At 39.1% G+C, this 14,454-nt stretch overlaps 1 long non-coding RNA gene across 3 annotated transcripts in view; it reads right to left on the bottom strand.

Moving 5' to 3' along the window:
• LOC121653678 overlaps nt 1-12,776 on the bottom strand; it is an 88,143-nt gene extending 75,367 nt beyond the window's left edge. For all 3 annotated transcript variants that reach the window (XR_006012835.1, XR_006012834.1, XR_006012836.1), the window contains exon 1: nt 12,081-12,776. This is a non-coding gene — a long non-coding RNA (uncharacterized LOC121653678). The remainder of the gene's footprint in view (nt 1-12,080) is intronic.
• Between the last annotated feature and the right edge of the window lie 1,678 nt (nt 12,777-14,454).

The raw sequence follows: 14,454 nt of genomic DNA, 5'->3' as shown, positions 1-14,454 counted from the left end.
CCTCAAATAGGTGTTAATACTGGGAAAGAAAGTAAATCACTGCTGTATCTCCTGTGATGTAAGTCCTCTGCGAAAATCAGTGAAATCCACACTGCAGGTGGAGCTGCTGGCGGTACTGGTCACATTATACAATACTGTAGAGGAAACCTGAGAACAACACTGAGATAATACCAGGTGATTAAATGGCATAAAATACACCTGTGTCAATAGCATGATGCTGCTGCAATTATCAAGCTGGTGCCAACAACAAACCCAGGAATTCATGTCATTTTTGCCTGTTTGTACTTTTGTAAAAAAAAAAAAAAAAAAAAAAAAAATAATACATGAGCAAGAATAATTATTATGCTCTACTACATCTGAGTAGATCACTGCTCAGTCAGATCCATGTGCATTAAAAATAACATAAATATTTAACCCACAGCTCCAGACCGGCAATTTTAGATTTTGCTGAATTCATTGATTCATTCATTAGATTAAACTTGGATTTTGTATACTAAGTGAGAAGGTTCATGAAAATTTGTAACACTACCCAATGCAAATTTTATGTGTGTACATATTGTTCTGTGTAAAACATCTCGCTGATGTGACACATAAGAAATATTAGATGTGTCTGACAATAAAGGTGTATCGTATTGTATTGTATCATTAAAAGTAGGATTGAAATGCCACATGTGATCTGTAGTCTGAAACTCGAGCAAGATTTCCAGCAGGTTCACAAAATGCAGCAGAGGCATCATTCAAAGAAAATTCTCCATCTCTTAATCCATTTTCATTTTACAACTACAAGCTAATGCTATTTATGATCTGTAGCTCAATAGATTCCAAAAGAATATTCTATTCTACAGTCATTTAGCAGACGCTTTTATCCAAAGCGATTTACATTTGAGAGTAAGAACAACACAAGCATGAATTCAAACAAGATGGGACGTCATAATTAAGTGATAGTCAGACCGCTTTTGAGTCCAGTTGGACCCAGGTGCTGTCATGTAGTGCTAGTGCAGTGCATATAATTATTTTTTATTTTTTTTAGTCATTTTATTTAAATACAGGATCACGATTTCATATATATTCTATATCTATTTCAATATATAGAGAAAGGAACTTGATGTCGACCAGGAACCAAAGTGTCAGTCCAGGTCAGGTCAGGGTGGTTGTATGAGGTGAAGGTTTGCATCTTAAAGACACAAAATTACCAGACAAGCAAATAACGTTGCTTTTTTTCACTGTTTTTACTGTAATCAAGTATTTTGGTTCACAGCCTGTTTGGGTAACTTTCCCAACATCTAGTCTGAGGTTTTGCAGAACTTTGCTTCTCAGTTTAGTAAAAAAAATCACCCATTTTTGTGTCTGAACCAGCTGATGTGTGTTTGAAAATTAGAGAATTCTAACTGATGGTTAAATGCTTCAACATGACCGAACAGTGAGTGAAAAACAAAAGAAAAGATTTAATAAAAAAAAAAATGAGCAGGATATTGGACTGGACAGGGGACAGACTGACAGTCTGATACTCGTGTCTAACTCCTGTAGCTTCCTAATGCTCACTCAGTTTATGATAGTTTGATAAAAAAAAAGCTATGAGATTGCATCCTCTATTTAATTGTTTTTATGTCCATAAACAAAAATAAAGTAATTTCCCAGGAAATATTATGTTTTGCATGCTTCTGTGTAAAGGATCTAATCTAGAAGCAGCTACTGCTTTGTGAAGCTTTAAAATAAAACCCTGCTACCTCAAACAAATGCATAGAAATGTTATAAGCTGGTTAGTTAAAAAATACTTCTATATTTAATCTCCTGAAATCAGTCAGCAAATTATTTTGGAGAATTCTCAAAATATGTATGAGACACTAGAGAAAAAAAATCTGTACTTTGGACAAATATTGTAACATGTGTAATAGTGTTATGACCTGCTAAAGGTTACAAAGAAAATTTGTGCAGCTTAAATAATAAACGTATGATTTAAAAAAAATCTTCAAATGCAGGATTTCTTTTTCCAGGAGTTTTTGGGACACAAACAGAAGACTGAAGAAGCCAGACTCCAGCATTAGAGACAAGAAAAATTCATGTTGATTTCAGAAAATTCTTGAAATAAAACATATAAAATGTAGTAATACTAGCCTATTATGGAGACTTTTTCTCCATAAAAAAATGTATCACAGCAATACAATCCCTCTAAAAGCACAAAACATGCGCTCAGCTGGCAACCACTGTCACAATATGCCCACACACTGCAAAAGTGAGAAATAATGACCACAAGGGTTTGTCAGTCAGCTGATACACACACTAATAAACATTCCACTTCCTGCTAATCATATTCAGCTGTTGTTAACTGCTGCTCTGTTGATAGTTAATTCTGGAGTAATAAAAATCATAAAATATTTGTGCTTTTTCAAGAATTTAAAAACCCAGTTTTTGAGTTTTGGGGAATCCATTTGAAGGCAGTTGACTTGAACTTCAGTCTGGGAACGAATTGACTCCTGTGAAATCCCTATAAGATATGAGCCTGGTGGTCATCCATCATTATAGCCAGACAGCATAGGCCTTTGTTTGTCCAGCACCAGCCAGTGCTGGACTGGTCTGGGCCACTGCGGAGACCATGTATGGGAGAGTCTGAAAGAAGGACAGCTAAAACGGAGACAGTGTGAAACAGAAAGCAGTGTGAGAATGTCAGTGTGTGAGAGAGGGAGGCAGTTGACCTGGTGTCAATTAGGAGCCCATATCGTTCCATTCCCTGGGGGCGAGGCCGACTCTGAAACATTAAATCATTTCATTCACTCAGACTGATCCTGCTGTTTTCCACCCTCACGCTGCCTTGTGCCTGGATCTCCCACTACCCGCTGCTTTGGTGACATTTTCTTTAAACTGTAAAAGTGGTTTGGCTCTCACAGGCAGCAGTGCCTCATTTAGCAGAGGGAGAAGTAAAAGAGCAAAGAATCCAAAGAGACCATGTTTCTGTAATTTGTTGGATAAATACTATTTATTTGTTAAATGCAGAGGACAAAATGCATTGGACTGTTAATCTGCAATAAATTGATTTCTTTAATCCTATAATGTTCATAAGGTAATCATCTTTCTTTCTAGATAGTGTATGATTTGGTAGACCTACAGCATGTTAGGTAAATTTTTTCACTGTTAAAGCTCATGGCAGATATTAACTGGGTCAACTGGCTGAATTTGCATGCTTCTAAAACAAAATTGGAAAGAAAACAAAACAGCTAGACCACACCACTTGACTTGTTTTGCTTAAATCATGACCAATACATTTACTGGATTTTGTGAATTTATATGCTGATATATCTGTGCCACAAAATGCTTAACTGTAAATGGTGAAACCTCTTAGCACGGCTTTAACATTTACATACCATATACCAATACCTACATACCAAAACCAAATTAGCTCCTAAATAATGTATTACTGTTGAAAAACACCATGTTAGGATGCTGATTGAGCTTTCATAAACACTCACACAACTGAAAAGTATCAAACACACTTTAGGCGTTGTTAAACTTCCTGCAAATTCTCAAACTGATTTAGTAATAAATCCCATATTTCCGATCGTTGTTTGTTGGTGGCAGACTCCAAATCAGCTTTTCCATAAAATCCGCTCTGACAAAATGCAGCAAACTATTGTCATTCTTTGTCTCCCTATCACTATAATCCTCTTTCTCTGTCTCTCTTCCTCTCCATCCCTCCATCCATACTCCCCAACCAGAGAGAAAGGCCTCAGTGCTGACCGCTACAAACACACACACACACACACACACACACAGATGCCGCCTGTGTGGGTCTTACTGGTGGGCTAAGCTGTGTGGTTACACTATACATATGTGTGTGCGTTAAATGGGGAGTTGGCCTGGACGTCACAAGGTTTTGGATGTTGAGCAGCATGTGGATGGTTGTGTGTGTGTGGCTACACTGAACAGACTTGGTCGAACTTGGAAGAGGGCTAGCTGGATTTGGTTATCCCAGCTGTGTGTGTGTGTAACTTGTTGGCAAATGCTCACACTGACTGGGGAGTGTGTGTATGTTTGGCTGTTGTTGTAGGTATGCAGCAGATCAGTTTAAGCCTTAAAAACCTATTGTTTTGCATTAAATCCATCCCCTCTCATTTCCTACAACCTCTTTGTTTTATTATCCACCCCATGTTTGTGCTAATATGCACACTCACTAAGGTTTAATACCCATACACCCATATTCTGCTGACAGAACATGCTATATCTCTATCAATATGTTGAGGTAAAGCATGAAAAGTAACATTTAATAATATATATTTGGGAAAGATAGTCTCAAAACTGATTTCACAAATCAAAATTGAGACATGATGATGCCCTATTGCAAGAGGTTTCAGAAAAAAATAAAATGTGTCTATATAAATTCTATATATTATTATATAAATCTAATAAATAAAAATATATCACAGTTTTATTCGAACCAGAGTGATCAAAGGATAATAGATACACAGATAATAGATTTGCATGGTACATAAAGGTCACTCTTACTCCTACACAACTATGTAATTATAGTGAAGAGATTTTGGTAACGAAGGTCAAGAAAAGCACCCCAGAAATTACAACATGTATTTGTCATGTATTAATGACCAAGTTGCAATTCTTTTTAAGTCAACAACCTGAGCAACAGTCACCCAAGAGGGCTAATTATGACTAAGGGAGCATTCACGCCAGGATCGTCTGGAGGACTCCATTGGGCAGAAAATTCTGAGAAGTGTTGCACCTTCCTTTGGTTTGGTTTGTGTTCACACTGTCCTTAGCTCAAATGGACCAAACCACCTGAATGAGGTCAAGAATAGTTCTAAGAATTCTTTTTGATCAACAAAGAGTTTTTTAAGGAGTTAAATTTTTTACATGTTTTGACTGTAACTTCAGTCTTCTTCAGAAACCTCATCAAATGTCTGTCATGATGTATCTTTATCAGCTGATGGCATCCCGGAGGTGTGACCAGCCCGGCGATCTGACAGATTTTTGCCTGGCTGGTCACGCCTCCTGCTCTTTGCAGGAGAAAGTCCCATGTGCAGGATAGCATGAATGCCTCTTCATCATGGTTGATGGTGTCATCCATGATGAGGGGGCTTATCACAGGCCAAAGGTAAAATTACAACTCCTTTAAAAACTCCTTGCCTGATCAAAAAGAATTTTTACAAAACACCTGGAATAGACAAAATGAACCTACTCACGCTACGGTGTCAAGAAATTACAAAACTTGATTGTTATGGGTGATATTCCCCAAAAGAAGGAAAAAAGGAAGAAGAAGAAGAAAACCCAGCTTATTGATTGGCCAGGATTAAAAAAGACTTGTTCATTGCAAGTAAATAATGGAGTAACCATAAATACACTTGGAAATGAACCCTGGTGTTTGGTCTAAACCAGAGTGTGAATACATGTTCACACTGCTCCAAACGAACCGTACTACCCGTGGAAGTGGACCAGGGTTTATGTAGAGTGGACCAAACAGATCATGGAGTGGAATTCCCTGCACTATGTCTACTTGAAAACCAGGGGTCTCGTCTCACTTGTAAGTGAACCCTAGTGCTTTTTGCTGGAAGTGTGAAAGCAAATGGACCATCCAGTGAACCAAAGAGGAAACAATGTCAGATATGTCGTAGTGCCACATGTTGGATAGCTCAATGCCTCTCCTGCTGCTCATTCGGGAGAGATTCTTGTGAAAACCCTATCAAGTTTGAACACCAAAGTAAAAAAAACAAACTTCAAGACTGCATACATTTATTGTTTCTACATTGTTTACTTGCAGTGAACAAGTCCATTTCAGTCAGTGGTTGGTTTGTGGACTATTGTCCCTAGTGAGCAGTTTTTGTAATGCATAACATTGTACAGGTAGTTTGCACCACTTTAGTAAAGTGCAGTGTGAAAGCAAACCAAACCACATAAGGTAGACCTTTTTTTTTCAACCGAGTTCCCCGAACTATTCTACTGTAAATGTGCCCTTTGCCACCAGTAAATTTTCATCTGTGGTCCCAGGGCTGGTAAACAAACTTATTTAGTTAAATTACATTAACACAAATACAACTGAACAGTGTCTTTACAGTGAGCCATCCTATTTCTTATCTTGAATGTTGTTTTTTTTTTTTTGTTTTTTTTTTTTTTTTTTTTTATTTCTGTACATAATTTAGATTAAAAACTGCAGAAGCATGACCAGCCTCCCCCTTGCATCCAATCTGAATAGGATGACATCTGTTAAGAATAGATCAATTATTTAGTGCAGGAGCCAATCAAATCACCTGAGTTCTTGTATGCCAGATTATGTGAATCCAAACTTAACTTTGCATGTCATCTGTGTGAATCCAGCTTTATTGCCTAAGGTAGACCCGAAACACTATTACACTTATTACTCTTTTCAGTTCATTATCAAGACCAAGACCAAGATGCAAGACAAATAAATCAGTAATGATAAGTGTTTGTTCATCAGGCTTTTCAACCAAACCATTCCATCCAGTTTTCCTCCACTTTTAGGAAATGTCTTTAGAGCATATTTATATTCATTAAAGATTATTAGGATAAACAAAAGCTTTGTTAAGCATGCATTTATTCCCCAGCTGCTCAGAAAAAGTCCCTGAGCTGCAGCTGTCATGAAATCTCCTTGTTGGTGAACTAACACAGCTCTGATTAAAGTGGATTTAAAGCTTGTTGCATTTGATCAAAGTCCAGCTGATATCAGAATCGCAGACCAGCTAAGCTCCTAGAGCCAAATCCATAATAATACTCCTACACCACCCACAACAAAGAGACAGCCAACACATGTAAATAAACGTAGGCAGAAAATATGATTTAGGGACCCCTCCCATCTGACTGAAATAATACCGCTGAATAAAAACTGCCATAATTGCTCTGAGAATTAGGCTGATAAAAAAGGGAGCTGGACAGTAAATCCATTCAGCTCATCTGTTTATGACTAAAGCTTTTTAAGAAAAGTGCTGCCTGTATTTGATGTTGTCTCACCAAGATTAGTGCCACAAAGTTATGGATTTGTAAAGTTATTTTATTTTTTATTGATCTCTTAACTGCCAGAAATAATTGAACCAAATAGAAAAGCTTCAGGTTTCCAACCACAACTATCACTGTTATCAAAGCACTCCACAATTCCTTGGACTCAGCCACCTCCCAGCACAGAACCCCCCTGCCTACCCCTTTTCTTTACAGCAGCCCAGGTGAGAAAGGAACCGAGGAGGATCAAAGCAAAAAAAAAAAAGATGCTGGACCAGACGGCATCAGCTCCAGGCTCCTTAAGTCCTGCACAAATTAACTGTGTGGAGTTATGGAGCGTGTCTTCAACCTGAGCCTCTAACTGAATATGGTATCACAGCTCTGGAAGATTCCTGTGTCGTACCAGTGCCAAAGACATTGCACAACAGAGAACTTTGCAGCTACAGGCTGGTGCCTCTCATGTCCCATCTAATGAAGACGCTGGAGAGACTGATCCCGGAACACCTTTGCTCCACGGTGGGACCCTCCATGGATGTACTGCAGTTTGCCTACCGGCCTGGTATTGGAGTGGAAGATGTGGTTTTCTTCCTGCTACACTGGGTCTGGCATTGAGAGAGTGGACTTAGTACCAGGGTGTTCACCTAAACAATAAACAGGACTGGACTCACAACATGGAAGCACTGTACAGGAAGGGTCTGAGCAGGCTCTATGGAGACTGCAGTGTTTTGGAGTGAAGGGGGCACTCCTACTGTGACTCTGTGGTGGCATCAGCCATCCTGTAAGGTGTAGTCTGCTGGAGCAGCAGCATCACAGAGAAGGAGGGGAAGAAGCTGGACAAAGTCATCAGGAAATCCAGCTCTGTCCTGGGCTGTTCTCTGGACTCAGTGCAGGAGGTAGGTGACAGAAAGGTTCAGGCAATGACCATGAGTCCCACCCCCTGCAGGACACCCCTTCTGCCCTGGAGAGCAACTTCAGTGACAGACTGATTCATCCTCACTGTGCAAAGGAGAGATACTGCAGGTCTTTCCTCCCTGCTGCTATCAGACTTTACAATGAACACGTGTAAACTGTCTTTACATATTTATACGCGTTTAGGTATATATTTATATGCTATATGTCAGACTATATACTGTACATATTGTTATTTATTATTTGTGTGTGTATGTGTTCTTGTTTGAAATCACACGTGTGCTTCTGCTTACTGTGCCTGTACTGTTGCAACAAAGCAATTTCCCCACTGAGGGACTAATGAAGGTTTTTTTTTTACCTGACTGTGATCATGTTTAGTAATTTGAAGATTCAAGGTACAAAGTTAGCTTTATTAGTGTAGGGGGGGTTATTAGCTATCCTAGTTTGGAGCTAGTGTGGAGTTTGCATGTTCTCCCCATGTATGCAAGGGTTCTCTCCTGTGTATGTATTGGTTCTCTTCAGGTACTCTGGTGTCATCCCACCATCTAAAGACATACATGTTAAGTTAACTGGTCAGTCTAAATTCTCCGTAGGAATGAGTCTGAGGTTGTTTGTCTCCCTGAGATGGACTGGCAACCTGTCCAGGGTGTACCTTGCCACTTGCCTGCTAATTGCTGGGATAGGCTCCAGGTTCCCTGCAACCCTGAATTGGAATAAGTGGTGAAAAAATGAAAGCATGAATGAATTGGTACTCTCAGCTCTGTTAATGTGCTGCATACAACTTCATTGTCAATGTTTTCTCATTCAGTATAAAACAAAACAAGAGCTGCACAGTAGGAAAGTTAAAATACTAATGTGCAAAGTCTTAATGTACCTAAAAAACAGCAACTTCAGAACAAAATTCTGAACATGCACACTCCTCTTTTCCATCCATGCGTACGCCTTCCCTCTTAGAGACAGAAAAAAAGTTTTCTCTTTCAGCCTCTTAAGTGTCTGGCCTTCAGCTGTATTACCCTCTTTTCCTCCTCCTTCCACCTATCCCTCCATCACATCTTAATGTGTTTGACAAAACATCAGGCATACAGGGAACGGCGCGCAGCAAATGATGTGCTTTTTTTGGCCAAAACAGGCATCGGCTAAAGGATGAGGATAAAGTGCTGAGTCTGCTCTGTCTGTCTATCCAAGTGTGTCCGTCCACTCGCTGCATTAAGAAGCCGTCCAGCTTCTTTTCAAAGCCAGCCACTTTCGTTGGACCGCTGCATCTCAGGCCTTTTGTGCCTCCTCAATCTCCCCATCATACCACTGCAGCCACACACCCCCCACCTCTCAGCCGGCCTGAGTGTCTGTAATGGCCCAGACGTGATGGGGGGGAGGAGAAAAAGAAAAAAAAGGAAGTGAGAGGAATGAAGGAATGGAGCAAGAAAAAGAGACCAGGCAGGAGGAACTGGAGGGTGAAGGAGGGATGGAACAAAAGGAGGATAGAGGGAAATGATTGAGAAAGTGGTGGCAGAGGAGAAAAGGGAGACACAGGAGTGAGATGCGCAAGGGGGAAAGGAGGCCGGGTCTTTAGAAGGAAGCCATGCGGCACTAAGCATCTCTGTTGCTGCCCAGTCAGGCCTACCTTCCCCCCAGGCAATGAAAACCTCCCTCCCTCCCACAGAAGATATCCTGCTCTGACCAGTGTTCTCTCCTCCGCTGTCCGCTTCATCCCCTCATCCCACCTCAAACATTCCCGCTATCATCTGGATTTGCTGCTTTGGTCAGGACTTTAGTTGGATTATTTAAAAATCTACGAACCTGAGGTTTTATTATGCTCTTTACTTATTTAAGAGGAAAGTCATTTGTCAGTTTGTAGCAAACTGAGGAACTGATAACCTGACATTAACGTGCATCTAATGAAGTGTCAAACTTAAAAACTTTCAATATTTTGTTTTCTACATTACATCCAGATTGTTGAATGTTTTTATTATTATTATTATTATTATTATTATTATTATTATTATTATTATCATCATCATTATTATTATTATTATTAATAATAACACAAAATGTTACAGTTCATTTATTTTTCGTAGGTTACAGAACTATCTGTTGGAAAATGATATTTTATTAGAATCAATTTAGATAAAATAGATTTTTTTTAAATGTAAAACTACGATCTTGTTTTCACTCTAAATTAACAGACTGTGCCCTGTCTGAGTCTATTTCTGATAAAAGATGTTTAAAAAACTGTAAACAAGACAGCAAGACAAAGGGGGGGGGTATCTCATCCTTATTCGTTTATGATTTATCTAAAAATCTTTTGTACTCTTTTAAAGCACCAATCACAAGGCTGTACAGTTACAGTATAAATGAAGTTTAGCAGAAAACATCTGCTTTGAAATAATTTCAACAAAAACACAAAGCATGCTGTAAAGGAACACAGAAACAAAATACTGATTTTAATTTGATGCTGGGAAATAATTGTCAAGGTCTAATTGGTTTATAATGATAAAATGAAGCAAAAATATTAATTGGCCAAATATGAACACATTGAACCACACACACATACACATACACACACACACACACATACACATATATATATATATATACATTATATATATATATATATATATATATATATATATATATATATGTGTGTGTGTGTAAATTTTTCCCCTTAAGCTAACATTATTTTTTCCCTTGGTCCTCACAAGAATACTCATGTGAAGATACACACACACACACACACACATGCACACACACAGGCGTGGCCTTGGGACTAATTGTGAGATTGGAGCAGATTTTCTAGTTCAGTTCAGAGCTGTAATTGTGAGAAGAGCTGGAAGGAATGACAGGGCTTCAAGCTGAGAGGACAAACCACCATGGGCCGCCGATTAGACTCCAATGATGTCCACATGTCTGCGCACGCGTGTGTGTGTGGGTGCGTGTGTGTGAGTTGTGGAGGTGAGTGGTTAAGCCAACCATTTCTCAGTTCCAGGTTTCCGTGGCACTGACCTCAAACTGTCACACACACACACACACACACACACACACACACACACACACACACACACACACACACACACACACACACACACACACACAGAGAGAGAGAGAGAGAGAGAGAGAGAGAGAGAGAGAGAGAGAGAGAAACCTCATTGACCCCTGTAGACCCCACAGCGCCCCACACAAGCCAGAGAAAAACAATGTCTGAAACAACTCAGGTTAGACTCACCAGAAGAAAGAGCGGTAACTTATTCTGCATGTACTACACCTCGTTTTCAGGAGAACTATGAAAAATCCATAGAAGCAACAAAAACTTTGGTAGTCACCTTGTGCAATCAGAAAAATTAAATAAATAAAAAAAAAGGGGAGAAAAAATTATTAAACTCTTCTGACACTCCTTTTCCTTTACATATTCATATATTTAGATTAAAGTAAATACATTTGTTATAGCTCAACTATAACAGACTGCAACATTAAAACAATTTGATTGACATATGTGGTTATTAAAGGTAGCTGCAGTAAAACTGTAACTATCTAACTAGCAAAACAGTAGCTAGAACAAATAAATATACAGTCTTAGTTCAGTTTCTGTACCCTCCAAAAAGGCATCTGCTCTTGCAGCTGTGGCTGTACACAGTTGTTAGTATCTTGTGTTGATTTCTGCAGAATCTGGGTGAAGCTGGTGGGAGAGCATTGCTTTGAATGGATGGATGAAGCTCAAAACGTCACTCAGATAAATATTTTCCAAAAGCAAATTTGCAGAAAACTGTTAATTTACATAAACGTTACTCAAACATAACAAGATGAACATAAAGGAGATGTCAGCTTCAAACAAAACAAAAATACTGCATATGGACCGCATGCCATCTTTATCTCTCCTCTCTGCAGGAGACCCATCAGACACAGCAGGACAGAGAGAGGCATGCCGAGAGGAACGGCAACACACACAAAGACACTGCATGAACTACAGGCTTCTTTACTACCAGATACACCTGCATGAAAATACCAGCACAACCGTAAAGGCCTGCATGGAAGTAGCTGTCCTCACTCACACTACATCTGCACCTGGGCTCCTTCTGGGTCTGGTCTAATTTAATGCAAGTGAAAGTGAAAAAGAAAAGAACAGGTAAAGAAGATATGGCCGCTGCTATGTCTTCTTTTCCTGTTCTGTAACTTAGTCGATAACACCAACAATCAATAAATCACCAATCTTTCAGTCAGCTTACCTTGTCATGATGTCATGGTTGTCATTATGACAAGGGCAGTGATCCTGATGTCTGATTGGACGTCAGCTGCTGTTAAAAAATCAGCTTTACATCCATAGCAGGTAAAGAAAGATGGAGTCCTCGCTGATATTACGTTGCTTTTCTCTGTTTTTCCTGCCTCTGTTTTGATCTTTAGTGGTCTCCCTTGTTGTTTATCTTTTCTTTATCCAGACTAAGCCTAACCTACTCCTGTATCTGGTCCCTCAGCTTAAATAGATGTCCAGTACTTCTTTCATATCAGTGCTGGTAAGAAATGTTTCACATTGTTTTTCACACCTATCACTCTAGTCAGAATCTTCCCTCCACTTCTTACATTTCCATCGCTATCAACAATTTTTTCTACTTGCCATTCTACTCCTATATTTAGCTTAGCATTCCTCTTCCAGCTACAGCACTTTCATCACAAGGGTGTCATAGCTGAACCTCTAATCAGCCTCCATCTCCCTCAGCTTTCTCTCACCTTAGATGGGTTCCACCCTGCCCTTCCTCTTTCCCACTTTTTCTATTCTTCCCTGGCCTGCCATCTTCCTTATCCCCCCAGCTTTGGAGTTCCTAACCCAGCCTCAGTTCTCCCTCTCCCAGCCTCTTCTCCAGCCTGCCTTCCCCTCTTCTCTGCCTCCCTCAGCCCCAGCCTTCTGCTCAGTGTTCAAGGGGAGAGCCAGCTAGGAATGCTGTGGCTCTAGACGTTTTGTCCAAGCCCTAGGTCTCTTTCACTGAGGCAAGATTAGTTCATACAAAAACTCAACAATACACCACTGAAAGCCATTGTTGATATTCAACATTTTTCACATAGCGGAGCAGAATAGACAATGTGGCAGCCGGGAAAGCCCGAAGCGGACTAGCAGGGTTGATGGCTGATGGTATCTCAGCCGAGCTAGGCCTTAATCCCTTTTATACACACACACTAGCACAAATGCACACACCCTCAACAGCCTGGAGACAGCAAAATCAATACTCTTCGCTATGTCTCTGTATGTGGATCAGTGGGTGGGTGAATGTGATAGGGAGAAAAAAGAGTTTTGCTGTTTGTGTGTTTGTATGTAGTGATGACAGACCGTTTGGGCATATAAACATTCTTAGATCTTTGGACATGAAGAATTTCTGAAGGTTTTCTTGCACAAGACGTTTTTGAAGCAATACTTTTCTTAAAAACAAGACATGGCAAGAAAGATATTTTGGTTCATTCAAAGACTAAGAAGTTGCAAATGTCATGAAATGAACAATAAAAACAAGGAGATCTGCTGGATCAAAGATGAATAAATCCAGAAAACATATTTTACTTAATAGACATCTATCATTACAATATGTTCATATAGTTTCAGAATATTACAAAATGGTACTTTATACACAACAAATTTCAAGTAAGTTTTAATAAACAATATCCATACTGGAAATCTACAGTATTTGATCTTTATGTGCTAGGGCAATAATAAATATATTATTATTTTAATTGGGGTCAAATCTTTCTGTCATAATCTTAATGCATACATTGATGCAAATCTGTTAGAGAAATAGACGTATACAGCACCAGCAAAAGGTTGACAGACTTATTCCCATTCTGCCTTCTTACTAGCATTTAACATGTTATAGCAATGCAATATTACTTTTATGAAGAAATATAATGCGAAAAGTAGACATGTTAAAATTTTTCTAAAGAATCTAAAGTCCTTTAACATTTCTGGAGTTGTAGTGGAATGACAATGAAGTAAAAAAATGTTTTGATAATTTTTCTTTACACATTTTATGTCTGAAATTGTTCAATTTTGAGCTATGGACCAGTATAGCTATCCCAGGAGTGAAACATCTTTTTGTGGACAGGTGGTGGTTAGCGCTGTTGCTTCACAATATAAGGGTTCTGGTTTTGAACCTGCTGGTCATCTTTGACCTTTCTGTTTGGATTTTTTTTTTTCCAGGAGCTCCTGTTATGTGCCAACTATCCAAATTGCTTCAAGGTTTAGTTGTTTATGTTGGCAGCACTGAGAAGTAAAACAATGCAACCTGGAGTGACTTGGTGGACTGTCCAGGTTGTGCCTTACCTCTCCACCAACAGCAGCTAGGATTGGCCACAGCCCCCTGTAGACCTGTATAAGACGTGTATAAGAAAAAGTAAGTATAAGCTCATTAATGGATCCATAGATAAGTTGAAATATTTAAGCTTAGCACATCATGTGTCATAGAAAAAAAAATAGAAGCTAAATTAAGTATTACACAGTAATTACCACCCCATTGGTTTATAATGAGTCCCATAAAGTTGAGGAAACCTTTTTTATAGGAGGAGTGAAGCTCAATAAATAATGAATTCTATTCTTCTGGTAATGCAAGTATAGACTCTTAA

This window comes from Melanotaenia boesemani, chromosome 14, assembly GCF_017639745.1.
Source record: "Melanotaenia boesemani isolate fMelBoe1 chromosome 14, fMelBoe1.pri, whole genome shotgun sequence".
Taxonomy (NCBI): Eukaryota; Metazoa; Chordata; class Actinopteri; order Atheriniformes; family Melanotaeniidae; genus Melanotaenia; species Melanotaenia boesemani.
This window is presented reverse-complemented; position numbering and strand designations above follow the sequence as displayed.